The sequence below is a fragment of the Nycticebus coucang genome, chromosome 9, assembly GCF_027406575.1.
Source record: "Nycticebus coucang isolate mNycCou1 chromosome 9, mNycCou1.pri, whole genome shotgun sequence".
Lineage (NCBI taxonomy): Eukaryota > Metazoa > Chordata > Mammalia > Primates > Lorisidae > Nycticebus > Nycticebus coucang.
The window spans coordinates 25,933,984-25,952,048 of NC_069788.1; the positions used below are offsets into that span (position 1 = coordinate 25,933,984).

Below are 18,065 nucleotides of genomic sequence, written 5' to 3' on the forward strand. Positions count from 1 at the left end.
CAGAAAAGACTTTTATTATAAAAAGTGTTTTCATTTAAACTTCAGGTTGCCGACTTAGCCTTCCCATTCAAGATATTTGCAACTGAAATAGCTGGCAAGTTTGCCAATGTAAAAAAGGAAGAAAGTAACATAAGTAGCAAATACAGAGATTCTTTAAAAGCCTGCTAAATATGTATGCATGTGTATTTAATAATATTTTGAATATACACACATATATACATATAATTTTGGAAATAAATTCTCTCTCCGAGAATTTTTAAGATAAAGCAAAACAAAATTATAGTTATTCAAGAGGAAATAGTGGCAATAAATCACATTTATGATTTTTCAGTACAAATAGGAAGTCACTTATACATTTTTTTCCTGATCTATGTTTTAATCTTCATATGGCCTTCTTCTTGTGTAGGAAGTCACTTTTAAAGAAAGGAAAAAGTCAAAATTTAAAAGATTCTCCACCTGAAATACCTCAATCCAAGTTGGATTGGATGATGGAGCACACGCCCCCCAAATAAACTGTGGGGACGGATATTATTTGTCATGATTGTTACCTAAACAATCAATTAAGATTTTCTGCTGCTCCAGTATTATGACCTCAGTAACACTACCCACCCTTTTTTTGAATAATCTAATCATCAAATATCAGGAGGACATTAATAGTATTTAAAGACATAAACACAGAATTTCAGGATACGAGGTCACCTCAATAGTACTTTAGCATCACCTCATTTTGCAGGTGAAGATAACAAGGTCGAGGATTAGGAAAGACTTAATTTGACAGCAAGAGTTATGAGACAGACTACCTGGCTCTTTAAGATGTTTCTTTTAGCTGATGGTCTTGACACCTAATAATCAAAGAAGTTTCAAAAGAAGGGAGCAACGTCTAGCAAGGCAGGAAAGGTATAATTTTGCTGACATATTGAGAATGGATGAAAATGTATGAGTGCTATCAAATAAGGCCCTTATGAGTAGAGGCTACGTGGGACAGTATTTGGCTACAGGGAATTCGATATATGGAGGTTTCCCTCCTTTTTGTACATCACATAAGGAAAACACAGAAAGAAGGCACCTAATCAATGTTGTTTAAACTAAACTGCCTTTGGCAAGGATCACGTAGTGAGCTTCATTCGTCACAGCACTGGAGCTGACAATGAGCCAAGAGATGCTCCAGTCCAGAGTGTCTCTACCCCAGCATCATAGTCATTTGGAGCTGGAAGATTTTTGTTGCAGGGGAATGTACTGTGCATTACGAGATATTTAATAGCAACCCTGACCTCAACCTACTGGATGGCAGTGGCCCCCCCATCATCCTGGTCATAACAACCAATAATATGTGAGGCAAAATCTCCCCGAGTTAAGAACCACTGATGTAGTCCAGACCCTTCATTTCACCAATGAGGCTCAGATTGTACAATTATACTGGGTAGAGAATGGTTAACCGCACTGTCACAACCAGAACCCACACTGCAGAGATCAAAACTAAGCTGCCGCAGTTTCCCTTTGGTTCTGTCATATATCAGAACAAATAAGCTCATCAGATCCTGCCTGAATGTGGTTTCGGAAATCGGGAGGTGTATTAGCCTAACTCTGCAACGTCCTGTAATAACCCAGTCTTTAACCACATGCAATTCATAGAGACCTTAGCCTAAAATGGAGGAAAACACCTCTATTTCACTGCAGTTACCTGATATAATAAGTATCATATATATTTGCTTTTATTTGAGCAGAAAAAATATACTAAGCCTCTCAAGTTTACTAGATTTTTTTTTTAATCAAAACAATCTACTTCTACTTTCAAGGCAAAGTACAATAATAAAATTATTAAAGATAGTAAGATCCGTAAGAAAAGTTACTATTTGGAAACTGAGCTATAACAGATTAAATTTCAATCATGACGTCCATTTTTAGAGATTGCAGCATTATTTTTAAAAGCTGTAAAAATCTACCAGTTCTCCCATCTTTACGAAATCACCAATTTTGAATTTAGAATTTGCTACAAATCTTTTCTTCCATGCAGTTTTTTAAACAAACAAAAATATATTTCATTTTTTAAAATCCTGTTTTCTTTCTTCTCTATGTTTATTTTAAATAATCTGTTTCACTAGCCTGATTTCTCTTCTCCATAGGTTGCATTTCTCAGTCTGTCTTTTATTTATTTTTTAATGGAATTCATAGGACAGTTTAAGTCCCAGCCTTAGCTCTGTATTTCTCCTCTGCATTCTCTTGGTTATTCTTTGTTTGAATTTATTGTTTTCCCTGCCTAAATAACCTACTTGAAGTTATTTTATCTTGGATCACAGAGAGGAAGAGAAAAGTTCCAAACTCTCTTCATATAACTCATCTTCAACTTGCATATCTGGCCATGACATCATTCAAAAACCAGTCTAATCTTACACCCATTTAAACATATGTACCAATGTCTAACGTGTTTAGAGATTATAAAATGTGTTTCAAACACATAAATCTTAGCATTCATACTCTAAGGAAACCTCCAATGTTCACTATATCTTCTTCTATGTCTTCTACCTTGATTGTGCTTCTTATGAGTCAAAGGAAATATTCAGTGGAGAACCAAAAATCACCCTAGTTCTGAATGCATTTCCTAAAGATATTTATTAACAACTATCACATGAATTATTTTGAGGCAGTTGTGGAATTGAAACCGTGTAGAGACGGAAAGTGGGAGTGGATTTTTGTAGGCAGTGTCCTAAGATACATGCACTAGTTTTACCCAAAGTCCACAAAACCTCCTAGGTACCATAAGATGAATCTACAGCAAAGGCACGTTTACAGTTACCATCTACAGTCCTGGTCACAGACCGGCCTTGATGCAGAGTTCAAGGAGGTTTGAGATAGAGATTCCTGTGAGGTAAAATGTAAGAATGCATCTTTTCCTTAACAACGCAGACAATTTTAAAGTTTCTAATCTCTTCCGATCTTTATTTGGGGTACTATTTAAAATTATTTTTACATGGTTGTTCTCTCTTTTCAAATTCTGTTCAGATAATACTTTGCAGACGAAAGCAATACAGAATTTTTATTTTCCTTTTGTGGTTTTTTTTTTTTTTTGGCCAGGGATGGGTTTGAATCCACTACCTCCAGCATATGGGGCCAGTGCCCTACTCCTTTGAGCCACAGGCGCCGCCCTCAATACAGAATTTTTAAATTCTATTTAACAAGGCCTTATTTTAAAACAGGAATATACTTTATATGAGAGGTTCTAAATAGGACCATTACCAATCGCCTCTCTTTAAAGATAGATAAGGTGGGGCGGCGCCTGTGGTTCAGGGGGTAGGGCACCAGCCCCATATACTGAGGGTGGTGGGTTCAAACCCAGCCCCAAAGTACAACAAAAAAAATAAAAATAAATAAAGATAGGTAAGGATATAATGTGTTAACAAAACACAGAACTGTGGAATGTAAGTGTCTTGGCACAGTAACTGAGACAATGCCAGGAAGGCTATGTTAACCAGTGTGATGAAAGTGTGTCAAACGGTCTGTGAAGCTAGTGAATGATGCCCCATGATCATATCAATGTACACAGCTATGATTTAATAAAAAAAATTAAAAAATTAAAAAACACAGAAGTATCCATTTGCATTAAACTTTCAAAATGTCACTGTTTCCCAGTAGACTGAGATATAGTCAGACACTACATATCCACCAACTATTTTTTAAACAAATAATGCTCCAGAGACCATTAAGACAGATGTGGCAAAGAGGTCTTCTTTGTGCATTTGCTAATTTTAAAGAAAGTACAAATCTCCTTAAGATTTTATCCCTACATAAGGCAAGTGAAGAAAGGCAGGAAATGAAACCTCCCATAACAATATAGACAGCTACAAAAGAGGATTATAATGCTTCAGCTACAGTCTTGGAACCTTGATAGGTACACAAGATCAAGAGAAAGCCAATGTCAATAAAAAAAATTGGGTAGAGAGATTAAAATCTTCAAGTATGAAGCAGTCAGCTTTCCTGATTATATACTGGAGTAAAAGGCAAACATTGCCCCCCCAAAATGATTTTTTTTTTGGCCAGAGCTGGGTTTGAACCCACCACCCTCAGTACATGGGGCTGGCGCCGCACTCCTTGGGCCACAGGCGCTGCCCCCAAAACAATTTTTTTTAAAGATACAAGGTAAATAATCAATTACCTCTTACACATAGAGGAAGGAAGGAAGCAAGGCGGGCAGGTGGAGAAGTAGAGGAAAACTCACAAAACAACATAACAAAACTCAGAGAAGCCAAATCTCTGTTCTCAAACCTTCCCAAAAGAAGGTAACACTAGAATTTCACTTTTTCTCCAAAACAATCCAGCAGCTAATATAATCATTTCTAGAACTAAAAATGTTCATTTAAACATTTTACTCCCCAATTCTTTAACAAAAGTTTAGCAATGAGAAAAGATAATTTCATGACAGAAAAAAAGATGAGCCATCTTAATTGAAACACAAACGTTGAAAAAGTGGTCATTGTGACAAAGTCAGTCATTCTGAATAAAAGGCAGTATTGCCAGTCTCATCTATGACAAAGGCATTTTCCCTGGAATATTATTAACACACGGGTGACATAAAGGGAAGTTGAAGGTCACCCTTGAAATAGAACTTGATGAATCATTAAATAGAAACCTGAAAGTAACTCACATAGTCATCAAAGTTAAATGTCAGAGAGAATTTGGTGGGGGAGAAAGGCAAGTCAGAGGTGTAAGAAAAATCAGAAGAAAAGGGGGAACGAAAGTCCCAAAGGAAGGTAACTCTCTGTAATTGTTCTCTGTGAGGTAGTGTGGAGAAAATTCTCCCAATGGTCATTTTCTCACAAAAACATGCTCTGTCCCCCAGTGAAATGGGTTAGAAGAATAATAAATTTTAATGTTGCATGCTAATGAAGGGAGGGGGCAGGGACAGTTTGTTTTCTCAACAAATCCCCCTCCACCCCATTGGCTTGTGACTGTAATTAAGAGGCATATATGATGGAAAGTGTTGTTTTCATAAAGACTAGAAAAGAAAAAAATATTTCCGGAAAAACTGGATGAAACAACATTCTCTCTTTAATTCTATCCAAACGGTTTTTATACATTTCTCTAGGGATTTAGGAAAGTAATGACATATCTAATATCACGGGTTGAATGATTAATTTATAAGGAATGAAAGAGAATTTTTTACATAGCACTTTGTGTAACAGAGGATAGCTACTTGCTTTTTATTAAATTGAAAACCTTCAGTGGAAAAAAGAATCACCTTTATCTAATTAGATACACTAAATTATCAGAAAATACTTAGTATACTTTGTAAACTCATAAGTAGAATAAATTAAAAACCATATGGCTGGGCAGCGCCTGTGGCTCAGCGGGTAGGGCGCCGGCCCCATATACCAAGGGTGGCGGGTTCAAACCCAGCCCTGGCCAAACTACAACCAAAAAATAGCCGGGCGTTGTGGCGGGCGCCTGTAGTCCCAGCTGCTCAGGAGGCTGAGGCAAGAGAATCGCGTAAGCCCAAGAGTTAGAGGTTGCTGTGAGCCGTGTGACGCCACGGCACTCTACCCGAGGACGGTACAGTGAGACTCTGTCTCTACAAAAAAAAAAAAACATATGGCTTTTTAGTGTCTTTATTCTTATTAGCAAATTGATTTTCTGAGCTTCTATGTCTTCTGAATGTCCATTTGTTTAATCCATTCTGATAATAATTTTCCAATTCTACTTTTAATTATCAATAGAAATATGCTTCAAAACACCACTATAATTTTAAATTCATAGATTTAGGGTGGTGTGTGAGGATATTTTGAAATAATGTAAAATGACCACAAATTGACACAATAATGGATTTGAAGATAATTTCAGAAAAGCATACTTTTCAAAAACTTTTCAGAGTTTTTGTTAGAATATAAATCTATCTATATAGAATGACGCTTTCTGGCTTATGGCATCTCTTGATTTAAAGGTTATTATTTTAAAAGTCTCAATTCCTTAATTATTCATTTGGTTTCACACTTTGCTGTTAGTCCTCATAGACTGTTGCCAGGGAAATTTTCAGTTCATGATCCGTTCAAAAGGCTGCCCAGCTGCACCTTTTGAGCTATAGTAAATACATTTCTGTCTAGTCTCATCATCTTTAGTGTCTGACATTTTGTAACAGAGTCTTGAAATCATATTTTATGGCAGTGAAGCTGCTAGGATAAATTTATTGACTTAACAATCCCATCCAACATCTCCTGTCATGTGGAACTGTCCCCAGTACAAGGCAGATTAGTGAATGTGAGCTGCTTCATTTTGGCCTAACTGTCTGGCTAAAAAATTTTCCATTACATGGGTGGGTGAGATCAGCTGATTCTGGAACCATTCAATTTATTCTGTGGCAGCAATGTAAGAAAATACAATAGTAACTAAAACCGAATTTGAGTATTCTTTCTTCTAATAAGGTTCTGATGAAGTAGCAGTGCTGAGATTATAAAGAGTTATTATTCAATTTATCTTTAAATAGACATAAGTATCTACACTTGTGAGCTGTCTTTGGTATCTGCCTCCATTGTAGATTCTGGACACAATGACGCAGTAGATAGGGCTCAACATGAAAAGGCCAGCTGATATCCTTCCCAGTTTCCTGGGTGTGCGCTGGTTCCACAGTCCCCTTTCCCACTCATGCAAGATCAATGAATACAACCAGGAGAGGTTTGGAATTGATTTTTAAGTAGTATGTTAGGCTTCTTTCATCTCTCACAATTTGCTGTCTGCTATTACTTTTCATGTTTCACATTCAAGTGGGGATACAAATAAGAACAAATTGAAAGAAGAAAATAAGATTATGTCTATGGTAAACTAATATTTGCAAAAGAGGTCAAAAGTTCAACAAAGCATTTAGAAATAGATTTATGTTGTAACATAAACAGAGCTTTAAAGTGACTAGTCAGGAAAAGCAATGAAAAGAAATGGCAATTCCTCTTAATAAGAATTTCCTGCACTTTAAAATGAAATATACCTTTCCAGAAGATAGTACATGTGACAAATTGAAGATAGATTAACTTCATCTTCTGCAGGCATCTTGAGCAAAGTAAAATGCACAAACTTAAAATTATACTCGCACAAAAGAATACAATTATCATTATAAAACATTAAATGATAATTTGAAGAATGTAGGTTAAATGAATAATTTCTGAAATTTATTTTAGCTGTTGGCAGTTTTGTATATAAGCACTAAACTATTTTATAATTTTTTTTTTTTTTTTTTTTTTTTTTTTTGCGACAGAGCCTCAAGCTGTTGCCCTGGGTAGAGTGCTATAGCATCACAGCTCACAGGGCTCAAGCAATTCTCATGCCTCTGCCTCCCAAGTAGCTGGGACTACAGGTGGCAGCCACAACACCCAGCTATTTTTTTGGTTGTAGTTGTCATTGTTGTTTGGCAGAGTTGTTTGGTAGAGTGGATTGAACAAATGGATTTGAACCTGCCAGCTCAGGTGTATGTGGCTGGTGCCTTAGTCGCTTGAGCTACAGGCGCTGAGCCTATTTTATAAACTTTTAATAATGTCTAAAACTTCACATTAAGCCTCTAAAACAGCAGTTCTCAACCTGTGGGTCACGACCCCTTTTTAACAATGAAAATACATTGCAGCATTAGGAAGGTTGAGAATCACTGCTCTAAATCATTCATACATTACAAACAATGGATATTTAAAAGTGTCTTTGATTATGGTGGAATAGGAATTTCTATTTCTGCCATGTGTGGCATTAGTGAAGACAAACTTATATTTCAGTAAGATTTCTCTAGTTTAATCTGAGGACTCTATTTTATTCTACAAATGAAAATAATGAGGCAGGAGAATCACGGAAGCCCAAGAGCTAGAGGTTGCTGTGAGTCCTGTAACATCATGGCACTCTACTGAAGGCGGTAAAGTGAGACTCTGTCTCTACAAAAAAAAAAAAAAGAAAATAATTGCTTCTAATCATAATTTTCAATGATATTGAAAAAAATATCCAAATTTACCAAAATGATAGCACTCTCACAAAGTATGCATAAACCAATGGAAAATGTTTTCATCTCCATTTTATAAATAAAAACTACAGTTAATCACAAGAAAGTATTTATATTGAACTTTTTTCATGGCTAACTGGAGATTTTAGATCAAATTAGGGTTAATTATAGATTTTAAGTAATCCAAATTTTAGAATTTAAAGGATCCTTCACAATTACCTGATCTGAACACCTCATTATTTCCCTGTCCTCTGAAAGAGTTTCTTATTTCTGTGTGGAATTTAATATCTTGCAGTGTCCTATAAATAAAGATTAAAGTTCCCCTTTTCTTTATTTAAAAAGAAAAAAAGAAAATGAAAGAAACTGAAGCCAAAGGGGGTACATGCCCAAATGGTGGACTGGAAGCAGCCTGCACATGCCCCTTTCACAGAAAGGATCAAAAGTGGCAAGCAGATATTCAAAGTCAGATCAGCATCTAAGAGAGAGCATTGAGAATCAACAGAGAGGTGACAGGAGGCGGCCACCTGCTTAGCAGTATCCATGATACTCAAAAAAGGTGGCCACACATGCGTGGGGCAAGAACAGAGGAGAGAAGCCCAAGGCCCTGCACTTTACTTGTGGACATTGCAATCCAAGGAATGGAAGGGCCCCTCCACTGCAGCATGCACCTGACTTACACAGGGAGTGGCCTGGAGATTATGCAGTGGCATTGCTCCAGAGAAAAGGCATAGTGGGGCCCCACTGGCTTCTGAACCCTAGGCATGCCAGATGGAGTCATTCTGAGCTTCTGCCTCTTCCTGGGGATTAGCTCTATTGCTGCCACCTCCCTATATCTCTTCCTGGGATAAAAAGTGGGCAGGAAGGACAGGAGTTCTCATGCACCACATTCCCCCTGCCACCAGCAGGGAACCCAGGCATAGCAAGCACCCATGGACCCAGCACCTGCTGCCACTGCCTAGATAGCCCCACCCAGCCACTGCTGCCTCAGACCCTGGACAGAGCACATGCCCACTATTCTAGCACCTGACATTGACATTCAGGCAGCATGACTGCCACTGCTGCTTCCAGTACAGCACCACCACCAATGGACTTGGCAGGTCAAATGCTCATGCTTCATGTGCCACCTACCCACTGTGCACCACGTGCCCGCCTTGCCCCCCCCACCTGAGCTTTCAGCAGCAGCCTGAGGACCAGCCTACCCCTCTGTATGAATATCCCTCTGCATCTGCTTGGACTATGAAAACAATAGGATAAATGAGGAGATTCACGAGAGCAGCAGTGTTACAGCTCACAGTGCATCTGTTCCTTCATAGTCTTGCCTGGTCAATCTTCTGGAGCAAGACTGATGCAGTATCAGGGACCTCTCCTCAACATCATTAAGCAACAAAGTTCCCAGCAAAGAAAAACAGGTGTACTGCAAAGCTATTTGTTTTGAGATGAGGGAAGAGGTTCAATATAAGAAGGATTCAGCATAAGAACACTGAAATAATGAAAATAAAAGTAGTTTGGACACCCCCAAAGGGTCACAGTAACACTCCAGGAATGGGCTCCATAAAAAGAAATTGTTGAAACATATGATATGGAATTCAGAATATGGATCATTATTAATATCAATGAGATTGAAGAGAAAGTTGAAAATCAATACAAAAAAGCAAAATAAAGGCAGTACATGAATGAAAAAATTGCTAAAGAGATAGATAATCTAAGAAAAGATATAAGAGAACTTTTGGAAAAGAATTATTTATGAATGTTCAAAATACAAAGAAATGTTTTAAAAATAGGCTAGACCAAGCAGAAGAAAGAGTGACAGAGTTTGAAGACAAGGTTTTAAAATTACCCCTGTCTGTCAAAAAAGAAGAAAAAAGAATAAGAAGAATGAATATCTCTCCAAAAATATGGGACAAATGTAAAGCAAATGAATGTAAGAATCATAGGTATCTCTGAGGGAAAAGTAGAAAAAAGCAAAAAGTAATGGAAGACATTATTCTTAGTAAAGCATCACAAGAATGGAGAAGCATGAATCCTATGTACTCAATTTTGATATGAGGACAATTAATGACAATTAAGGTTATGGGGGGAGGAAAAGCAGAAAGAGGGACGGAGGGAGGGGTGTGGGGCCTTGGTGTGTGTCACACTTTATGGAGGCAAGACATGATTGCAAGAGGGACTTTACCTAACAATTGCAATCAGTGTAACCTGGCTTATTGTACCCTCAATGAATCCCCAACGATAAAAAAAAGAAAAAAAGAAAAAAAAAGCAGGGCAAACCTATTTGAGGGAATAATTGAGTAAAACTTCCCTGGTATCCCTAAGAACATCTGGATACAACAAGGTCATCAAACACCTAGAAGAGTCATGACAAATGGGAAATCATGAAGGCACATACTTATCAGTCTGGCCAAAGTCAATGTGAAGGAGAAAATTCTACAAGCTTTGAGATAAAAGCACCAGGTAAATTACAAAGCAAAACACGTCAGACTAATGGCAGACTTCTTAGCAGAAACTTTGTAATACAGAAGGAATTGAAGTCCCATTTTCAGTGTTCTTAAACAAAAATAACTATCAGCCATGAATTTCAAATCTTGCAAAACAAAGTTTCAAAAATGAAGAAGAAATAAAGTCTTTCCCAGAAATGAAACACTAAGGGAATTTGTCCTGACGACATTCAGGACATCATGAATAATACAAGGACACCTCTGATGGCAATTCCAGAAAAAAACTTCCAAAATTGCTTTGAAGGGTAGACTGGACACTGGTATCAGTGCATAGCTTCCCAAGTAAAGTACTTTGAAGGTGACCATAGTGATATTCAGCAATTAAGTATGTAGCATTTTTTTCAAACTTAATTATCAGATCTCATAGATCATATGTTAAGCCATCAAACAAGTCTCAGAAAATTTTTAAAATCATACCATGTTTCATAGCATGAAATCATACCATGTTTCTTCTCAGATCACAGAGATATAAAACCAGAAAACAATTCCAAGAGGAACTCTCAAATCTACACAAACACATGGAAATGTAACAATCTCCTGCTGAGAAGTCTTTGGGTCAATGATGAAATCAAGATTAAAATAAAAAATTTTTCACATTGAACAAAAGCAACACAATCTTCAAAAATCTCTGAGATACAGAAAAGGAGTATTATAAGGGGAGTTCATAGCTTTAAATCCCTCCATCAAAAAAACAAACAAAAAAAAAACAAACAGAAAGATCACAAATTTACAATCCAACATTATGCCTCAAGAAAACAGAAAAAGAAGAACAAAACAAACCTAAAGCTTGCAGAAGAAAGGAAATAACAGTGATCAGAGCAGAACTGAATTAAATGGAAACCAAAAAAGAAACACAAATGATCAACAAAAAAGAAGTTTGCTCTCTGAAAAGATTAACAGACTGATAGACCACTAGCTAGATTAACAAGGAATAGAAGAGAAAGGATTCAAATGAGCTCAATCAGAAATGAAAGAGAAATACAAAATATATTCCAAGACTGCTATGAAAACTCTCTGCACAAACTAAAATAGCAAGAAGAAATGGAAAAACTTTTGGAAAGTCAACACTCTTCCAACCTTGTATCAGGATGAAATAGAAATTCCAGAACAGACAATAGTGACTAGCAAAATGGAAATACTAATAAAAAAATCTCCCAAACAAATGCCAGTATACATAGATTCACAGCTAACCCCACATACAAAGAACTGTCACATATCTTACTGAAACTATTCCTTGGCATGATAAAAAGGGAATTCTCTCACTCTACAAAGCCTATATCACTCTGATACCGAAACCAGTAGAGGACACAAGAAAAAAAGAAAACTATAGACTAATATCTGTCATGAACATAAATGAAAAAATCTTAAGAAAATAATACTAGCAAATTGAATCCCACGGTACATCAAAAAGATAATACACTATGATCAAGTGGGTTTCATCCCAGGCATGCAAAGATAGTTCAACACTCAGAAGTCAATAAATAGGATTCACCACATAAACAGAATTAAAAACAAAAACACCATATGATCATCTCAATAGAAGACAAAAAGCATCTGATAAAATCCAACATCCCTTCATGATAAAATCCCTCAACAAACTAGACATAGAAGAAACATAACAAAAAAGAAATTTTTAAACACCACGTATGACAAATCCATGATAAACACCATATTGAATGAGGGAAAGTTGAAAACATTTTCCCTAAGAACTTGAATAACACAAAGATGGCCACTGTCACAACTCCAGTTCAACATAATATTGGAAGTCCTAGCCAAAGCAATCAGGAAAGAAAAAAATAATAATAAAGGATATACAAATCAAGAAAGAGAAGGCCAAGCTATCCCTGTTTATAGACAATTTTATATCTAGAAAACCCTGAAGACTCCACCAAAGAACCCCTAGAATTGAAGAATAAATTCATAAAAGTCTTAGGTTACAAAATCAGTGTACACAAATTAGTGGCATTTCTACACATTAGGAAAAGTCAAGCTAAGAATAAAATCAAGAATCCGATACCATATACAATAGCTATAAATACAATAAAATACTGAGAAATATACTTATCTAAGGAGGTGAAAGATTTCCACAAAGAGAGGTACAAAACAGTGAAGAGAGAAATCAGACAAGGCACAAACAAACAGGAACGTCCCATGCATGTGGATAGGAAAAATCAACATTGTGAAAATGTCCATATCACCCAAAGTGATTTACAGATTCTATGCAATTCCCATCAAAAGAACAATGTCATGTTTAACTTATCTTGAAAAAATAAATTTCACATGGAAGTAAAATTAGTCTAAATCAGCCTAAGTAATCTTAAGCAAAAAAGACAATCTGGAGGCATCACATTATCTGATTTCAAATTATACTACTGGGCTATAGTAATCAAACCACATGGTACTGGTATAATGATAATCACATAGCCCAAGGAACAAAATAAAAATATCATAAAAATATATCTATAACCAACTGATTTTCAACAAACCACAAAAACCTACACTGGGAAAAGGATGCCTTGTGCAATATATAGCTCTGACCCCCTACAGGAAAATAAAATTAGATTCCTATCTCTTACCATATACAAAAAATAACTCAAAATGTATTACAGACTTAAATGTAAGACCTAAAACTATATAAAACATAGGAAACAAACTCTTCCGCACATTAGCCTAAGTATTGATGACTAAAACCCCCAAATCAAATACAACATCAACAAAAACAAATTAGACTTATTTAAACTAAATAATTTCTGCACAGCAAAAGAAAGAATCAACAGAGTAGATAGACAACCTACAGAATGGAAGAAAATATTCACAAACTATACATCCCCAGAAGGATTAACATCCAGCTTCTACAGTGAACTCAGAGGCACCTACATGCGGAATTGGGAATTACTTTGCAAAAGGTGCCTCCAGAAGAAATTAATTATTTGACAAGAATTCACTACAATGCCCAGTCTGATGGTATCTGGGGTGAGCATGAGATTGACTACATTCTGTTTGTGAGGAAGAATATGACTCTGAATCCAGATCATAACGAGGTTAAAAGCTACTGCTACCTGTCCAAGGCAGAACGGAAAGATCTTTTGAAAAAAGCAGCCAGTGGGGAAGTTAAGATTACACCATGGTTTAAAATGATTGTAGAGACTTTTCTCTTTAAATGGTGGGATAACATAAATCATTTGAGCCAGTTTGTTGACCATGAGAAAATACATAGAAACTGAATTTCATTTATGATGGAGAAATTAAATACTTTAATGACATTCATATGTTGAAGAAATTTGCCATAACCAAACCAGCTCTTCAGGATATTCTCAGATCTATCCTCCATAATGACCAGCCCAGTCCTCTACCACAAAAGTAAACTCACTCAGAAACTTTTGATCAAACTCCAACTTCCACAGTGGCAAAAGGATTAAAAATGTCCACAGGACTTTCAAAAAACTCAATACCCCAAATTTTACCAGACTTACCAATATTCTCCCTTAATGTGAACGGCTTAAACTGTCCTCTAAAGAGGCACAGGTTAGCTGACTGTATACGAACACTCAGGCCAGATATTTGCTGCATACAAGAGTCATGTCTTACCTTAAAAGATAAACATAGACTCAGGGTGAAAGGATAGTCGTCCATATTTCAGGCAAATGGTAATGAGAAAAAAGCAGGTGTTGCAATTCTATTTGCAAACACAATAGGCTTTAAACCAACAAAAGTAAGGAAGGATAAGAATGGTCACTTCATATTTGTTAAGGGTAATACTCAATATGATGAGATTTCAACTATGAATATTTATGGACCCAACCAGTATGCGCCTCAATTTATAAGAGAAACTCTAACAGACATGAGCAACTTGATTTCCTCCAGCTCCATAAGAGTCAGAGATTTCAACACTCCTTTGGCAGTGTTGGGTAGATCCTCCAATAAGAAGCTGAGCAAAGAAATTTTACATTTAAACCTAACCATCCAACATTTGGATTTAGCAGACATCTACAGAACATTTCATCCCAACAAAACTGAATACACATACTTCACATCAGCCCATGGAACATACTCGAAAATTGATAAGGTCACTAGTCTAACCTCAGTAAATTCAAAGGAATAGAAATTATTCCTTGCATCTTCTCTGATCACCATGGAATAAAAGTTGAACTCAGAAATAACAGCAATCTGCATACTCATACAAAAACATGGAAGATAAATAACCTTATGCTGAATGATACCTGGGTCATAGATGAGACTAAGAAGGAAATTGCCAAGTTTTTGGAACAAAATGACAATGAACACACAAATTACTAGAACCTCTTGGATACTGCAAAGGCAGTCCTAAGAGGAAAATTTATAGCACTGCAAGCCTTCCTCAACAGAATGGAAAGAGAGGAAGTTAATAACTTAATGGGACATCTCAAGCAACTGGAAAAGGAAGAACATTCCAACCCCAAACCCAGCAGAAGAAAAGAAATAACCAAAATTAGAGCAGAATTAAATGAAATTGAAAACAAAAGAATTATACAATAGATCAACAAATCAAAAAGTTGGTTTTTTGAAAAGGTCAATAAAATAGATAAACCTTTGGCTAACCTAACCAGGAAAAAAAGAGTAAAATCTCTAATTTCAACAATCAGAAACGACAAAGACGAAATAACAACAGACTACTCAGAAATTCAAAAAATCCTTAATGAATATTACAAGAAAATTTATTCTCAGAAATATGAAAATCTGAAGGAAATTGACCAAACTTGGAAGCATGTCACTTTCCAAGACTTATCCAGAATCAAGTGGAAATGTTGAACAGGCCAATATCAAGTTCTGAAATAGCATCAACCATACAAAATCTCCCTAAAAAGAAAAGCCTGGGACCAGATGGCTTCACGTCAGAATTCTACCAAACCTTTAAAGAGGAACTAATACCTATATTACTCAACCTGTTCCAAAATATAGAAAAAGAAGGAAGACTACCCAACACGTTCTATGAAGCAAACATCACCCTGATCCCCAAACCAGGAAAAGACCCAACAAGAAAAGAAAATTATAGACCAATATCACTAATGAATATAGATGCAAAAATATTCAACAAGATCCGAACAAACAGAATCCAGCAACACATCAAACAAATTATACATCATGACCAAGTCAGTTTCATCCCAGGGTCTCAAGGCTGGTTCAATATACGTAAATCTATAAGTATAATTCAGCACATAAACAAATTAAAAAACAAAGACCATATGATTCTCCCAATTGATGCAGAAAAAGCTTTTGATAATATCCAGCATCCCTTCATGATCAGAACACTTAAGACAATTGGTATAGAAGGGACATTTCTTAAACCGATAGAGGCCATCTACAGTAAACCCACAGCCAATATCATATTGAATGGAGATAAACTGGAATCATTTCCACTCAGATCAAAAACCAGACAAGGCTGCCCATTGTCTTCATTGCTCTTTAACATTGTAATGGAAGTTTTAACCACCACAATTAGGGAAGAAAAGGCGATCAAGGGTATCCATATAGGGTCAGAAGAGATCAAACATTCGCTCTGCACAGATGATATGATTGTATATCTGGAAAACATCCGGGATTCTACTACAAAACTCTTAGAAGTAATCAAGGAATACAGCAGCATCTCAGGTTACAAAATCAACATTCATAAATCAGTAGCCTTTATATATACCAACAATAGTCAAGCTGAAAAAACAGTTAAGGACTTTATTCCGTTCACAGTAGTGCCAAAGAAGATGAAATATTTGGGAGTTATCTAACAAAGGACATGAAAGATCTCTATAAAGAAAACTATGAAACTTTAAGAAAAGAAATAGCTGAAGATGCTAACAAATGGAAAAACATACCATGCTCATGACTGGGAAGAATCAACATTGTTCAAATGTCCATACTACCCAAAGCAATATACAATTTTAATGCAATTAAAATTGCATTAAAGCTCCACTGTCATACTCTAAAGATCTTGAAAAAATACTTCATTTTATATGGAATCAGAAAAAAAAAAAAACTCGAATAGCCAAGACATTACTCAGAAATAAAAACAAAGCAGGAGGAATCATGCTACCAGACCTCAGACTATACTATAAATTGATAGTGATCAAAACAACATGGTACTGGCACAAAAACAGAGAAGTTGACGTCTGGAACAGAATAGAGTACCACAATATGAATCGAGCTACTTACCATTATTTGATCTTTGACAAGCCAATTAAAAACATTCAGTGGGGAAAAGATTCCCTATTTAACAAATGGTGCTGGGTGAACTGGCTGGCAACCTGTAGAAGACTGAAACTTGACCCACAACTTTCACGATTAACTATGATAGACTCTCACTGGATTAAAGATTTAAACTTAAGACATGAAGCTATAAAAATACTAGAAGAAAGTGCAGGGAAAACCCTTGAAGAAATCAGTCTGGGCGAGTATTTTATGAGGAGGACCCCCAGGGCATTTGAAGCAGCTTCAAAAATACACTACTGGGACCTGATCAAACTAAAAAGCTTCTGCACAGCCAAGAACACAGTAAGTAAAGTAAGCTAACAGCCCTCAGAATGGGAGAACATATTTGCAGGTTATGTCTCTGACAAAGGTTTAATAACCAGAATCCACAGAGAACTCAAACGTATAAGCAAGAAAGGAACAAGTGATCCTATCGTAGGCTGGGCAAGGGACTTGAAGAGAAACTTCTCTGAAGAAGACAGGTGCACAGCCTACAGACATATGAAAAAATGCCCATCATCCTTAATCATCAGAGAAATGCAAATCAAAACTACTTTGAGATATCATCTAACTCCAGTAAGATTAGCCCATATCACAAAATCCCAAGACCAGAGATGCTGTCATGGTTGTAGAGAAAGGGGAACACTTCTACACTGCTGGTGGGAATGCAAATTAATACATTCCTTTCATTGGAAAGATGTTTGGAGAACACTTAGAGATCTAAAAATGGATCTGCCATTCAATCCTATAATTTCTGTACTAGGTATATACCTACCCAGAAGACCCAAAATCACATCATAACAAAGATATTTGTACCAGAATGTTTATTGCAGCCCAATTCATAATTGCTAAGTCATGAAAAAGCCCAAGTGCCCATTGATCCATGAATGGATTAATAAATTGTGGTATATGTACACCATGGAATATTATGCAGCCATAAAGAAATATGGAGACTTTACCTCTTTCATGTTTACATGGATGGAGTTGGAACATATTCTTCTTAGGAAAGTATCTCAAGAATGGAAGAAAAAGTATCCAATGTACTCAGCCCTACTATGAAACTAATTTATGGCTTTCATGTGAAAGCTATAACCCAGTTATAACCTAAGAATATGGGGAAGGGGGTGAGGGAAGGAAGGGTGGAAGATGGGTGGAGGGAGGGTGATTGGTGGAATTACACCTGTGGTGCATCTTACAAGGGTACATGTGAAACTTAGTAAATGTAGACTATAAATGTCTTAACACAATAACTAAGAAAATGCCAGGAAGGCTATGTTAACCAGTGTGATGAAAATGTGTCAAACGATCTATAAAACCAGTGTATGGTGCCCCATGATCACATTAATGTAAACAGCTATGATTTAATAAAAAATTAAAAATTAAGAAAAAGGAGG

General features: G+C 36.3%; 1 protein-coding gene across 19 annotated transcripts in view; it reads right to left on the bottom strand.

Annotated features, from left to right (window-relative positions):
* The window catches only part of MLIP (muscular LMNA interacting protein), a 312,602-nt gene that overhangs the window by 57,496 nt on the left and 237,041 nt on the right, over positions 1-18,065 (bottom strand). The window lies entirely within an intron of this gene.